Consider the following 14,862-nt stretch of genomic DNA (forward strand, 5'->3'; position numbering starts at 1 on the left):
AAAGCAAACCACGGGGCGACGCTTGCGGCCCGCGGGGCCAGAGAGAGAGCTCTCCGAAAGAGCCTTGCGAGTCACAGGGCAGTGGGCGCAGACTGCGAAATCCTCCTAAAGGAGGACGGGGAATCCCTGATTCCGATGTTACAAACCACTTTACATCCTTTGGTTCAAGCAATTTTTCTTCAATCTCATTTTTTTCTATAAATTTGATTGAAAAGAACAGCAACTTGTATAAATGACTCTGGTTCAGTTACCTCCTATTCATGGCTTAATTCATTAAAAAATTTTTTTAAGATTATTTATTTATTTGAGAGCAAGAGCAAGTGCATCAGGAAGGACGAGGAACAGAGGGAGAAGCAGACTCCCCGCTGAGCAGGGAGCCCTATGCTGGGCTCAATCCCAGGGCCCTGGGTCATGACCTGAGCCAAAGGCAGACGTTTAGCTGACTGAGCTACCTAGGTGCCTCATAATGAAAATTTTAAGGATTATTGTATTTTTAAAGATTACCATATCTGGTAATCCTTTATTTGCTTTGAGTATTTAAAAAATCTGTTTGGCTTTAGACTGACCATGTAATGAGATACACGATATTTTCATTAGTTCACAGAAGAGTTTTTAATAAGTGCTGGTTGTGGGGATCCCTGGGTGGCTCAGCTGTTTGACGCCTGCCTTGGTTGGGCCCAGGGCGCGATCCTGGAGACCCAGGATAGAGTCCCGTGTCGGGCTCCCTGCATGGAGCCTGCTTCTCCCTCTGCCTGTGTCTCTGCCTCTCTCTCTCTCTCTCTCCCTATGTCTATCATGGATGAATGAATAAATAAATAAATCTTTTTTTTTTTAAGTGCTGGTTATGAGCAAAACCACTATTCTAAACCTGAGCAGGCGTCTGGCAATTGGAGAAATCATTCCTGCCCTCAAGAAGATTACACCTCAGTGAGATAGTAAGACAAACGCAACTCCAAGAAGAAAGTGGAAAATGATATAAGAGGAAACATTCAAGTGCCACACTAATTTGAAAACAGCTACAGTTTTTTAAGACTGGCAACATTAAAAAAAAAAAAAAGACTGGCAACATTTAAGCCAGACTTGAAAAAGTGTAGGGTTTCGACTCCTGGAATTACATGTTTGTTATCCTAGCAAGATGTGTTTTGGATGTATTTTCGAATCCAGAGAAATGGAGCCTTTTTTGCGTTTTGATTCAATGCTTAAATTTTCTTATAATCTAAAATATCTTTCTTGTAGTTTTAAATGAAATTTTAAATGAATTATAAAATATATCTTAAATATCTAATAACTCTTCTTTGTCCTACATTCTGTGTTCAAGTTTCAGCAAGAAAAATGCTCGTCAGTTCTTGCTTTAGTAGTGGCAGTTCCCCTAACTGTCGTCATGCATTTAACAATAAAAAACTAACATTTAGTTTTCATCTGAAGACCTCATTTCTATCCCCATCTCTGGAAGTTAGCAAAGCATAAAGACCTGCATTTCATTGGTAACACAGAATATTTACTCCCCAGATGCTTGCCAAAGATTGTAGCCTTGAAATCTGCTGTCTGACTTTACAGAAAACCCATCATAAGAAAGCTGTTTATGGAGATTACCTCAAAGACATAAAATTATAGGGCTGTGTACTTGCACCATACTCTTTTGGTACATTCTATATGTGCATTTGGTCTGTAGCTCCTTGTGACACTTTTGTCTGGTTTTGGTGTCAGATAATACTGGCCTCATAAAATGAGTTGAAAAGTATCCCTTCCTCTTCTCTTTTCTGGAAGAGTTTGTGAAGAATTGTTGTTCTTTGTTAAATGTTTGGTAGACTTCTACAGTGAAGCCATCTGGGCCTGAGCTTTATGAATAGTTTTTTATTACTAATTCAAGCTTTTCATTTGTTACAGATCTATTCAGATCATCTCTTCCTTTTTTTTTTTTAAGATTTTATTTATTTTTTCATGAGAGACACACAGAGAGAGGCAGAAACTTAGGTAGAGGGAGAGGCAGGCTCCATGCAGGGAGCCCAATATGGGACTCGACCTGGGGGATCACGCTCTGAGCCAAAGGCAGACACTCAACTGCTGAGCTACCCAGATGTTGCTCCTTTAAAAAAAAAAAATTATGTGAGAGAGAGAATGAGAGAGAGAGAGCATAAGTGATGAGAGCAGCAGAGGGAGAGGGAGAGGGAGAAGCAAGCTCCCCACAGAGCAGGGAACCAGACATGAGGCTGGATTGCAGAACCCCAGGATCATGAAGGCAGACAATTAATTGCCTGAACCACCTACGGACCCCTCACCTCTTTCTTCTTCATTCAGCCTTGATAGTTCATATCTTTCTAGGAGTTTGTCCATTTCATCCAAGTTATCTAATGTGTTGGTATACAGTTGTACCCAGTATTCCTTTATGGTTCTTTTTATTTCTCTAAGGTTGGTAGTGATGTGTCCTTTTTCATTTCTGATTCCTAGATACGCACCTGGTAGGAAGTAGCAGGAATGGACAATGGGTGGGGAAGATTAGCTGGAAAAGTATTCTCAGAATTACTCTTTTGGGAGGGGATGGGAGCAGTGGTTAGCAGCTGCCTACAACGTAGCTGACCTAGAGAAAAGTAGAAGGTGGTTTAAAGAGTTGAGGATTGGGAGAAGGGTATGATCTAGCTACCTTTAAAACAAAAATTTATTTATTTATTTCCAGGGTAGTTAACATACAGTGTTATATTAGTTTCAGGTTTACAGTATAGTGATTCAGTAATTCTGTACATAACTCAGTGCTCATTGTAAGTGTACTCTTATTTCCATCGCCTATTTCACCCATCCCCCACCCACTTCCCCTTTGGTAACCCTCAGTTTGTTTTCTATGGTTAAGAGTCTAATTTTTGGTTTGTCTCTTTTTTCTTTGTTTTCTTTCTTAAATTCTACATGTGAGTGAAATCACATGGTATTTGTCTTTCTCTGACTTATTTCACTTACCATAATACTCTAGCTCTATCCATGTTGTTGCAAGTGGCAAGATTTCAGTCTGATCTAGCTACTTGTAATACCCATATTAAAAGACACGATATGGATCCAGGTTTTGTGTATAGCTTATACAGTGTTGAGAACCCATGTATTCTAGTTACTGGGGACACAGACCCATAAATCATGCAGTTTGCTTTAGAGAACAGTGCCCTAACCCTACAGATATCATTCTCCAAATGACACCTTAGGTGACAATTTAATAGGCTGTTCTAATGGTGTATCAGGCTAGCTCCTTCTAGATGTACATATTTAATAGGATCAGCCAAAGCTACTGAATAAACATTTCCCCTTTCAGCTGTTCCTCATCTTAATCCATTACAGGTGAGAATCTTTATCCTACCGTTACAGCACACCAAGGGTTATCATCACTCCCTTACCAGTAGAAATGGAGTCCTTGTTACTATCAGATAGCTAAAAAATCTGGTTCCAAAACCCCATCCTGAGGTTTGGAGCTTCAGACATTCTAAGCTTCTACTTTCTGGGGCCACTCTGGTATCTACTTTCTTAGCTGCTCCCCCACCCCCCAAGTGCAGTGACTGAGGCAAGAACAGAAGGCAGGCACTCTGAGAGGTGACCCCAGGAAGCAGAGCTGGGGCAGCAGGGCGGGTAATAAAGTAATGCATGCCAAAATGAAGAGGCTTAATTGGTTAACTATGAATATGTGTCTTTCGGATAATGTCTTCATTTTATATTTGTCATTACAATTATAGCAAAAGTTATTCCTGCAGAGTGGACTATTTTCAATCCTCACCTCTTGACTTTTTCAGACCCAACTTCCTTATTTTTTTAGCTTTCTCATTTTGTCATGTACTGTCAGAAAACATGTTAATGTAGACTTTATGCTTATTTCATTGGCTGGCTTTTTGCTTGAAGACTTAGGTAATTATTTAAATATATCTTGGAAACCCTGCATTTTCACTATAAATACACATAAATGCACATTTCTTTTTGCTTGAAACATAGTGACCTAAGCTTGAAGTTTATCCTGGAGGAAGTTTTAAGCAAGACAGTTAATAGGTTTGGATTTTAAGTATGCGGCTTTGGGGACGTAGCGGGGAGGTGTTTGAATAAAACGTACGGGAGACCAGTAGGCCAGTCGGGCGACTGCAATATTGTGGGCCAAAGCTGAGATTCATCGTGCTCACTATGTAGCAGAAAGTAATAAATGAGAATGGATGGATGACGGGTTAGTACTAAGTAGCTCCCCCGCGGTCTGTAGTTCTCCCGTTTCCCTGATACCCGTTACCTGCCCTGGTGCTCTCCAGGACGCTGAACTGCTGCTCCGTCCTCAGCCACGTAGCCACCTCTAGAAAGTAGAGCTCCCAGGGGGGCTGTTTCCATGTCACCCGAAGGAAAAGAAAGCCCTGGTAGCAGCCACTCCTACGGGAACACTCAGAGAGAGGCATTAGACATTGATTTCCATTTCTCAGAACTATGGGGAAGAAGTAGTACAAGGATTTGTCTCAGAATTTCAGTACCTTTTCAGAATCCGTCAGGTCTCCATCCTGTTTTCTGTTGCTTTACGTGCACCCCTTCACCGTGGACCACTCCTTGCCCTTGACTATGGGAGGCTTGCAGGTCCTACTTGCTTACCGTCTTACCTTTTTCTTCTTTTAGAGTTGTAAAATTCCTTGTAAAGGCCCATGTACACTTTCTGGCTGCTTCACGTGGCCCCACACTTGCAGTTTCTGTTAACAGACATTCAGTTGCAAGGACAGTCAAGTCCACCTGTGTGCCGTGAGACACATTAAGGAATGTGCATGTCTAAAGTAAGGACTACTTTATGGTTTGTTTTTTTACCACTTTTTTTTTTTAATGATTTTATTCATTCAGGAGAGACAGAGAGAGAGAGAGAGAGAGAGAGAGAGAGAGAGAGGCAGAGATACAGGAATGGAGAAGCAGGCTCCATGTGGGGAGCCCGATACAGGACTCGATCCTGATCCTGGACTCTAGGATCACACCCTGAGCCCAAGGCAGACACACTCAACCGCTGAGCCGCCCAGGTGCCCTGGCCTTCCTATTCTTACACAGAGTCCCTTGAGGGTTATACTCAGAAAATGATCTGTTGGGTGCTGCTTCTCTGGCCACTTGCTCAAAGTGCTGGCAGGGGTGGGGTGGTGATGTGGACTGCTTGTTTAAATCACCTGTGTGCTGGTTAGAGTGAGCATCTGGAGGCTTATCTCACCACAACTCCAGGGGTCCGTGTCCCCAGCTGTGGTCAGAGTTGATATGACCTGACCCTGGTGTCAGACACTCCACACAAGTTTCAGAAGTCCTTGCCAATTCCTTTTGCCAAGGGAAAAAGACAAACTTGCACAAAAGAGCTGGTTTGGCTATTTTCTGAGATAATAATAAAGAATAACAACAACAAGGAACCTTTGATTTTCTTTTGTGTCTATTTTGCAATAGGAAAAGAAAACCATTGCATGTGTGGCTTGAGAATACAACCAGAAGTCTGATTCACAGAGCTAAGTTTTATCATCCTATCCTTGAAGAGACTGGATGAAAATGCTGTGGCCCATTGGCTTTGGCTCTGGCTGCTTGGGAAGATCCATCCTGCCTGGATTTGTGAATGATTTAGTTAATCCAGAACCTTCCTCTCTATGCAACCAAACTTTATTCTCATTCCTCGAGTCACTACTCCTATGAGGATTTTAAAAAATTATTTATTTATTCATGAGAGACACAGAGAGAGAGGCAGAGACACAGGCAGAGGGAGAAGCAGGCTCCTTGCAGGGAGCCCAAGGTGGGACTCGATTCTGGGACTCCGGGGTCACTCCCTGAGCCAAAGGCAGACGCTCAACCGCTGAGCCACCCAGGCGTCCCTCCTATGAAGATTTCTTAGACTATCCAGCTTGTAAGGATCTCTCTCATCTAACTTTCTCCTGTCCTCCAGTTGGTGTCTTGCATGTAAACATTCACATTGTTTTTTAGAAGCTAACCTTGCCTTCACAACTCAACTACAGCTGACCCTTGAACAACACAGGAGTTGGGGCATCGACCACCCCCCACCACCACCACTGGGAGTCAAGAATCTGCATATAACTTGACTTCGTCAAAGCTAACTACTAACAGCTTGCTGAAAATCAGAGCCTCACCAATGACATAAACAGTCAACTGACACGTATTTTGTAGTTTATGTTTATTATATACTATATTCTTTCAAAAAAGTAAGCTAGAGAAAAAATATTAAGAAAAATCACAAGGGGGATCCCTGGGTGGCGCAGCGGTTTGGCACCTGCCTTTGGCCCAGGGCGCGATCCTGGAGACCCGGGATCGAATCCCACGTCGGGCTCCCGGTGCATGGAGCCTGCTTCTCCCTCTGCCTGTGTCTCTGCCTCTCTCTCTCTCTCTCTCTCTCTCTCTCTCTCTGTGACTATCATAAATAAATAAAAAAATTAAAAAAAAAGAAAAATCACAAGGAAAAGAAGTGCATTTACAGTGCTGTATTGATTTTTAAAAATCCATATATAAATGAACCTGCGTGGTACAAACTGTGCTGTTCAAGGGTCAACTGTATGATGATCTCCGTGGCAGGAATTGGATCGCATATTTTATATATTCCCTCCATAAAATCTAGTACAGTGCTAGACAAGTAGTAGGTTTCAGTAAGTACTCAGAGGAGCTGAAAATTCAAAGCCTATACTATACCACTTATTTGAGGTACTCAGTATCAAGTTCATAAAGACAGGAAGTGAGAGGATGATTGCCTGGGGCTGGGGGTGGGGATGGGAGTTGATGTTTAATGGGGATAGAGTTTCAGTTTAGGTGAAAAAGTTCTGGAGATGGATGGTGGTAATGGTTGCACAGCAATGTGAATGTACCTAATGCCACTGAAGTGTACGCTTTAAAGGGTTAACATAGAGGAGCACCTGGGTGGCTTAGTCATTTAATCATCCGACTCTTGATTTTGGCTTAGGTGGTGGTCTCAGGGTTGTGAGATTGAGCCCCATGTCTGGCTCCATCTGCTAGAGATTCTCTCACTCTCCCCCTCCCTCTGCCCCTCCCCCTGCTCACTCTCTCTGTAAAATAAATAAATAAAATCTTTGAAAATAAACAGGTAAAAGGGTTAAATGTTAAGTTTTATGTATATTTCACCACAGTAGGAAAAAATACTTTTAAAAAGGCACGTTCTGTAGAAACCTGAGGCTCTTCCTTAGTTCTCCCCTCAGCTCCCTCCCTGGTGTCTATCTGTAGGATCAATACTGTGTGTGAATGAAATTTCCAGTTGGATGGGCTTGCTGGGTCAACTCTAGACACTGGGTTCAGCTTCCCATTTGGTAGCTCCCTGTTTTTTTTAAACAAAGGAGAATGTTACCAGGCTTTTGGTTTAGGTTTGTTTTTGTAGTTCGTGCCTATGCAAGAGTGGTTAGCAGGAGTCCACATCTAGACCGTGCAGTGTTACGGCTGCCCTCAGAGTGAGGGCAGAAGGCTAGTGATGGTGTGAGTGTGGGTAAGTTACTAAAGATCTCAAAATATTCAGCATCCAATTTTGTCTGGTTTGTGTGTCTGTAAAAGGGGGCTGATAATAGTAGCTTCCTTGCCCTCTGGGGTTGTTGGGAGGGTTATACGATAGGAATGGCTTGAAATGCCTCCCAGGACACTTGAGGCAGAATAGAAGCTGCAAAGTATGGTTACTTGTTTATAAATGGCGGCCAAGAATGCTTTGATTTTGTAACTTTAGCTTGGATTTGAGAAGAATGAAAGTAGACCACAGGTGCCTTATAGACCACCTTGTCTTTGTGATATAGTGCCTTGTCTTTGATGTGTGATCCCATATGGAACCAAATCCCTGGAGTACACCTGGTTGGTGGCTGGGGTGCATCCCCACTCAAAGAGGGAAAGCCTGAGGGCTATTTCTCTCAGAGCAACTTTCCTGTCTCAGCCAAGAACACAGCTGCCAGCAGCACTTGGGCTGTCAGGTCCCCATTTGTGCTCTTTCTTTAATGGAACTGTGAAGAATCTTGGGACAGGGCATGTTGAGATCCAGCTCAGCCGGCTTTCTCTCCTGTATGGTCAGGTGGATGGATTTGGCCACTGTTGCTTGACTCAGAATGGGGGAGGGAGTTTCCCCAGTGAAGAGGACTTCGGTCCCCTGATTAAAAGGAGTGTTGGGCCAAGAAAAATGAGGTGTCCACCCCACGCTGAGCTTCATGCTCTGGGCAAGAGCAAAGAAAAATCAGCCAGGAGCCCCACCCCTAGGATCTTGTTCTTTAATGACTAATGACCTATATGCCATGATAATCTGTTTACAAAGAACAGTTGCAGTATGTTTCTTCTTTTCAAAGGGAGTTGAATGCATTGATCTTAAGGGTTTTCAAGTTGGCATATAAAATCATTTGACTTTGGTTTAATATGGAAGCCTTATCAAGTTGTGAAAATGAAAATACTTCATGAAAAAATACTTGAGGGGTAGCCCCGGTGGCGCAGCGGTTTAGCGCCGCCTGCAGCCCAGGGCGTGATCCTGGAGACCCTGGATCGAGTCCCACGTCGGGCTCCCTGCATGGAGCCTGCTTCTCCCTCTGCCTGTGTCTCTGCCTCTCTCTCTCTGTCTCTATGAGTAAATAAATAAAATCTTTAAAAAAAAAAAAAAGAAAAAGAAAAAATACTTGAAATAAGCTCAAGGCCCCATTTGATTTGCACTTCCAAACAGAGGTTTGGAAGAGGTTTACATTCCTGATATACAGTTAAGTATTTTCCTCATGACTCAATAGGATGGGATATTTTTCTCCTTTCTTCAGATAGTTCTTAATTTGAATGTGACACAGAGTTCCCGTTTTCCCCTTAAATTACATATTTCCACAGCAATAGCCAGACTGCTGTGTGACTCTCCAAAGTACTTCTGTATTTGAATCACAGAGAAAATGACTTAATGTGAGTCTGAACTTGGGGTGCCCTTGATGTAGCTTGGAGCAGGGAGGAGAACAGGACTCTGTGTTCCTGGCCTAGGTCCTGTTTGTTCAGAACACTGTCCTCTGGGCCTGCCCCCAACTGTGTGCACTTGGGGCAGCGTGGTGAGGGGAAGGACAGCCGTGACGATCAAAAGCAGAGCTAGCTCGCAAGCAAAGGCAGTACGGTGCTTAAGAACACGGGCTTTGACATCGTGCTGCTTGGGTTCAGCCCTGCCATGTAGTAGCTCTGAGAGCTTGGAACAGGTTCTTAGCTTCTCTACTTCCTTTGCCTTTTCCTCTTTGAACTGGCATAACAGAAGGAGTCAGGCTTAAGGTTATAACAAGAATTGAATAGGATAGCAGGTTGAACACTCACCACCATGTGCAGCCTGGTGTGAGTCATCAATAAACCATGGTGGGTGTCCCTGAATGAGTTGTAAACAGGACAAGGGGATCTTCTGTTCCTTACACCCCACTTCTCCTCCTTCCTGAGACCAGCTGAGCTCCCCTACTTGGGAGAAGTTGCCCTTCATTCCCTTGAGAAAGTTAAGTGGGATCTGAGGGTAAGGAGCACAGAAGGCCCGCCAGCCTGCACCTGGTCCAGGCCCTATGTTGGGGTTCATGTAGGGCTAGTCCTCTCCATGTTAGGAGACTACATGATGGCCTGGGAGCCATGTACGTATTTGCCCCGAGGGGCCTCAGTATAGTAGATGCTCCTTAGGTGACAGTGGACAGCTAGATCAGCATTTAGGAATTTGTTTTTTTATTGTTGTTTTTTAAAATGAATTTTACAGTACAATTTATATACAATAAAATGTTACCATTTTATTTTTTTTACTTATTTGACAGAGAAGGAGAGCACAAGTAGGCAGAATGACAGGCATAAGAGAGGGAGAAGCAGACTCCCCACTGAGCAGGGAGCCTGATATGGGGCTTGATCCAAGGACCCTGGGATTGTGACCCAACCTGAGAGCAGACACTTCACTGACTGAACCACCCAGGCACCCCAACGCTACCATTTATTTATTTATTTATTTATTTATTTATTTATTTATTTAAAAAGGTTTTATTTATTTATTCGTGAGAGACACAGAGAGAGACGCAGAGACACAGGCAGAGGGAGAAGCAGGGTCCCCTGCAGGGACCCCAATGAGGGACTTGCTCCCAGGACCCCGGGATCACAACCTGAGCCAAAGGCAGACACTCAACCACTGAGCCACCCACATGCCCCTCCCCAAGTGTTTATTGGTCATTAATATATCTTGTTTCGTGAAGTGTGTTTTCAAAAATTTTGCCTATATTTAATTGATTTCTGTCTTCATAGTTGAATTGTACTAATTTATTTTGTATTCTTCATACAAGTTCTTTGTCAGATGTGTGTATTGCAGATATTTTCTCCCATTCTGTGGGTAAAATAGAGTGATGTGACTGATAGAACAAATTTTAAGGTGACATTCATCACGTGGAATCCATGACCTGAATGAAAGGTTAGGGAAACTATAGGTTTCTAATGAGAAAGTCAAATTTAATTAATTGTCCTCTGATAAGTAGATTTCACATTGAGGTTTCGCCCTTGACGTTTAATAGCTAATTATAAGGACTGCCTATAAATAGTAAGTAATCTGCACCCCCAGTTTCATTTTGGAGATGTCATAATTGCTGTTTGTGGAAGGACAACAAGGCAGATGGAATGGATACTACTCGAAACTTTCTAGGGGCATCCCAAGACAGTGCTCTGAGAGTTGAAGAGTGGATCCCAGTTGTCCACCGCAGACTGAGATGGAATCTGTAGTTTCAGAGTACATGCTATGTACCCACTTGCCTTAGAATCATGGAGGTAGCAGAGACTGCCAGATGGCCTCTAGTTGTTTTGCTTTTACCAGACCATAATGCAGCCAGTTATTTCAGACAGTTCCATCTTGCTCTGTCCTTCCAACTCTGTCTCCCATTTAGCTAATCCCCTTCAGTAATTCGGTAACAGAGTTCCTGTAATTTACCATACCAAGAGCATTGCCAGGATTCAGTATCCATTCATGACTTAGCCATCTTGGAACAGAAGGAAACTCCCTTAACCTAAAGGGCTTCTACAAAAACCTCGCAGCTAACATACTGAATGGTGCCCAACTGAATGCTTTTTCCTTAATACTGAGAAAATCAGTTTGGCTGCAGAATGTTGAATAGATTGTAAAGAGGTGGGCAAAAGTCAGGGAATATAGTGCCATCCAAGAGATTATTGCAGTAGGTCAGGCAAAGCTGAAAGCTTAGACTTGAGTGGCAGCCAGAGAAGTGAGAGGCAGACTGGGCAGTGCTTACTCACGGATTGGATATGGGGAGTAAAGGAGTGTTCCAAGGGTAACTCCTTGGTATAGACTCACTCACCTGGACGGATGGTGCTGCCACTCCTTGAGCAGGAAAATCAGGAAGATGGGAAATGTCCATTTTCTGCTGCAGAGACCCTACCCTCTATGCCATGGCCCCTCAAAGTCAGCTAGAGGAATGTGCTCTCTGTGGAAGATATGTGTATTCAGAAGGGGAGTGAGATATTTTCAACATATGAAAATATATTGAAATACATAGACATCCCTGACTACACATGAACATTGAAGGAGAAACACGGGTCTTATGAAATAAATTGTTGGGAAGATGTGCCAATTCTGAAACACTGAAGAAGTGAGAATGATATATTTGAAGATGCGTTGTAAGTGTAAAATGGTGCACCCGTTTTGGAGAGGTCTGACAGTTATAAAATAAAACACACATCTCTGTGGCCCAGCAGTTCCTTTCCTAGATATTTACTCAGTGCAAATATCTGCATACAAACAGCCTTGTATAAGAATGTTCATAGCAGCATTATTTATAATAGTCAAAAACTAGAAATGGCCCACTTACAGAATGGATAAGTAAACTGGTATGTTGATGCTGTGGGGTAGCGCTCAGCAGTAAAAAGGAAGACTGTTGCTACAACATATGAATAAGTATTAGACTATGTTGGGTGAAAGAAATACTGTATGTTTCCATTTACACAAGAGTACTATATGTTTCCATTTGTATGAAGTTCTAGAACAGATAAAACTAATCTACAATGAAGAAAAATCAAAACAGTAGTTTGTGTATGTGTTTAAACGGGGATTGATGGAAAATGGGCACAAGGGAGTGCTGTATATCTTCAGAGGGTTTGGGTTACACAGGTAAATTTATTTTTCAAAAATTATTTTATGGTGCACTTAAAATTTTTGCATTTCATTGAATGTAAATTTTGCCTTAAAAGAAAAAAATCATCAAAAGATATTGAATTCTAGTCAGTGATATTCACGCTGGAGTATTTATTTATTTAAATATTTATTTATTTATTCAGGAGAGACACAGAGAGAGAGGGGCAGAGACACAGGCAAAGGAAGAAGCAGGCTCCATGCAGGGAGCCCCATGCGGGACTCGATCCCGGGACCTCAGGATCACGCCCTGAGCTGAAAGCAGACGCTCAACCGCTGAGCCACCCAGGTGTCCCCACGCTGAAGTATTTAGAGGTGAATTATAGTATTGCCTGCAAATTACTTTGAAATGCTTTAAAAATAAGATAATGAATAGATGGAGGGATAGATAAATGAGCAGACATGTAATAGAGAGTAAAGTGTTAATTGTACAATCTAGGTAATGGTTACATGGCTTTGGCTGTAAAATTCTTTCAGCTTCTCTTTACATTTGAAAATTTTCATAATAAAGAGTAGGGTAAAAAGAAAAATACAATGTCAAGTTAGGCACAACTGAGCAAGTGGTGTTCAAACCTATTGGAATCTTCTGAGGAGTCTTACAAAATCTACGTCAGAACCTAGCTTGTGGATGATGAAAGGGAAAGCATTTATCTATCATGTGAGTGCTGGAAGGCCTCTTGCCGATGCCCTGCACCTTATAGAATTCCCATTGTAGGGGATCCCTGGGTGCCCCAGTGGTTCAGTGCCTTCCTTTGGCCCAGGGCGTGATCCTGGAGACCTGGGATCAAGTCCCACGTGGGATCCGTGTGTGGAGCCTGCTTCTCCCTCTGCCTCTCTCTCCCTGTGTCTCTTGTGAATAAATAAATAAAAATCTAAAAAAAAAAAAAGAATTCCCGTTGTAGGTGCACAGCATGGCCTAAGGGTGATGCTTCAGCTTGCACCTGGGTACAGCTGAGCTGGTCAAAGCCCGTGCAGAACTGGTCACATGCAGCAACGATGGAGTTAAGAGTCAGACAAGAGGATCTACTGTGCTGCAGAAGAAGGACTGTGTTAGTTGCCCCTTGCTGCGTAATGGATTATTACTCCAAAGCTTAGCATATTCCAACAAACAATTACTATCCACAGTTTCTGTGGTAAGGGATTCAGGATCAGCTTATGGGTGGTCCTGGCTCATGGTCTCCCATGATATTATATCCAGTATTTAAAGCAAGGGCTGAATTTATCTGAAAACTTGATTTAGGGCTGAAAGAACCATTTCCCAGGTGCCTCACAACAGGGCTGTTGGCAGGAGGCTTAAGCACCCCCCACTCCGTGGGCCTCATGGTTAAGGGCGATTTGGAATCCCTATGACATGGCACCTGGCTTCCCCAGAGAGAGTGATGGAGTGGGAGGCAGAGAGATTTAGAGGGGGCGGGGAGGGTTGTGCAGGCCGGGAATGGGAGTTGGGAGATGGGTGTCACATGCCTTTCCTTTAGTCTCAGAGGTCTAGAGACACAGCGTCACTTCCACCGTGTTCTCTTCCTTAGAAGTTAGTCACTAAATATTGTCCAGAAGGAAGGACCATCAGAACATTTTGAGGACATATTTTTAAACTACAACAGGTTATTTTTTTAAAAGATTTTATTTATTTATTCATGAGACACACACAGAGAGAGAGAGAGAGAGAGAGAGAGAGAGAGAGGCAGAGACACAGGCAGAGGGAGAAGCAGGCTCCATGCACCGGGAGCTCGACGTGGGACTCGTTCCCGGGTCTCCAGGATCATGCCCCGGGCGAAAGGCAGGCACTAAACCGCTGAGCCACCCAGGCTGCCCTTGCAACAGGCTTTTAATAGAGTTCAACCTTTTACTTTTTAGATACTTTATGCTCTGCATTTAGTCCAGACTCTTCTTTGAGGCAATGGCCAGGCCCAGGTGCTACAAAGATTTAATAGCACCTGGGCCTGGCCTGCTAATAGGAAGCTTAGTAGAAGTTACCAGCTCTGCTGCTATAGCAGGTCCCAAGTCTCTACCCTGCCATCTCCCTTTCCCACTCTGCTCAGGTTTGTCTCACTCTCAGCCCGTTCTTTGACCCATCTAGGCTACTTCCACGACACGGGGACTCAGACCTTCATCTCTGAGGACTCGGAGGCTTTAGTTATCTTTGTAGGGCCATGATTGCTGCAAGCGCCCATTTCATTGTCCCCAGTCATAGAATCCTCAGTCAATGTCCCAGTTAATCTTCTGTGTTCCAGGCTTATTCTTGCTTGCACACACTATGTAACCGGTAATCAGAGCCAGCTCCTCTTGCCAACATGCTAACACCTTTCTTTGCTGCTCTACTGCCACGAGGAGTCCAGAGTTCACAGGAGGCAGTAATGTCCTCAAGTTCAGTGGAGCCATCCCACTTCCCCTAGGGAAATATTTTCCTACATAAAAGTAGGACTATTAGTTTAAATGGTAAATTATATATGTGTATATGTTACCACAATACTTTTTTCAGTTACTCTCCACTGTTCAAGAATAAACTGCTTTGTTTGCCAGTATAGCTCATTTGATGACAATGACAGAAACAAAAGAGTTTGATGAAATTCAGTTATGCAAAGTGGCATCTATGTGTGTTTCCTGCAAACCTTTGAAAAACAAGTGCTTGTAGAAATTGAAATTACATGTTACCTCTGTTAATTCCTAATCACTGCTTTTTGTAATCTACCCTAAGTGAATAATCAAAAAAGATTACTCTAATATTTCCACTTGCCTGAGCTTTGTAACTTCTTCCTCAGAGTTTT

General features: G+C 43.1%; 1 protein-coding gene across 3 annotated transcripts in view; it reads left to right on the forward strand.

Annotated features, from left to right (window-relative positions):
- Window positions 1-14,862, forward strand: part of AGGF1 (angiogenic factor with G-patch and FHA domains 1) — a 113,780-nt gene that overhangs the window by 58,908 nt on the left and 40,010 nt on the right. The window contains exon 15 of one of the 3 annotated variants that reach the window (XM_055342274.1): window positions 12,244-12,485. The exons of 1 other annotated variant lie outside the window; for it this stretch is intronic. The gene's annotated coding sequence lies outside the window, so the exon portion shown is untranslated. Of the gene's footprint in view, window positions 1-5,406; window positions 5,664-12,243; window positions 12,486-14,862 lie in introns of those variants that run through there. One more of the 3 variants, XM_055342273.1, reaches the window with a different exon arrangement.

This window comes from Nyctereutes procyonoides, unplaced genomic scaffold (genome assembly GCF_905146905.1).
Source record: "Nyctereutes procyonoides isolate TBG_1078 unplaced genomic scaffold, NYPRO_anot_genome, whole genome shotgun sequence".
Classification (NCBI taxonomy): domain Eukaryota; kingdom Metazoa; phylum Chordata; class Mammalia; order Carnivora; family Canidae; genus Nyctereutes; species Nyctereutes procyonoides.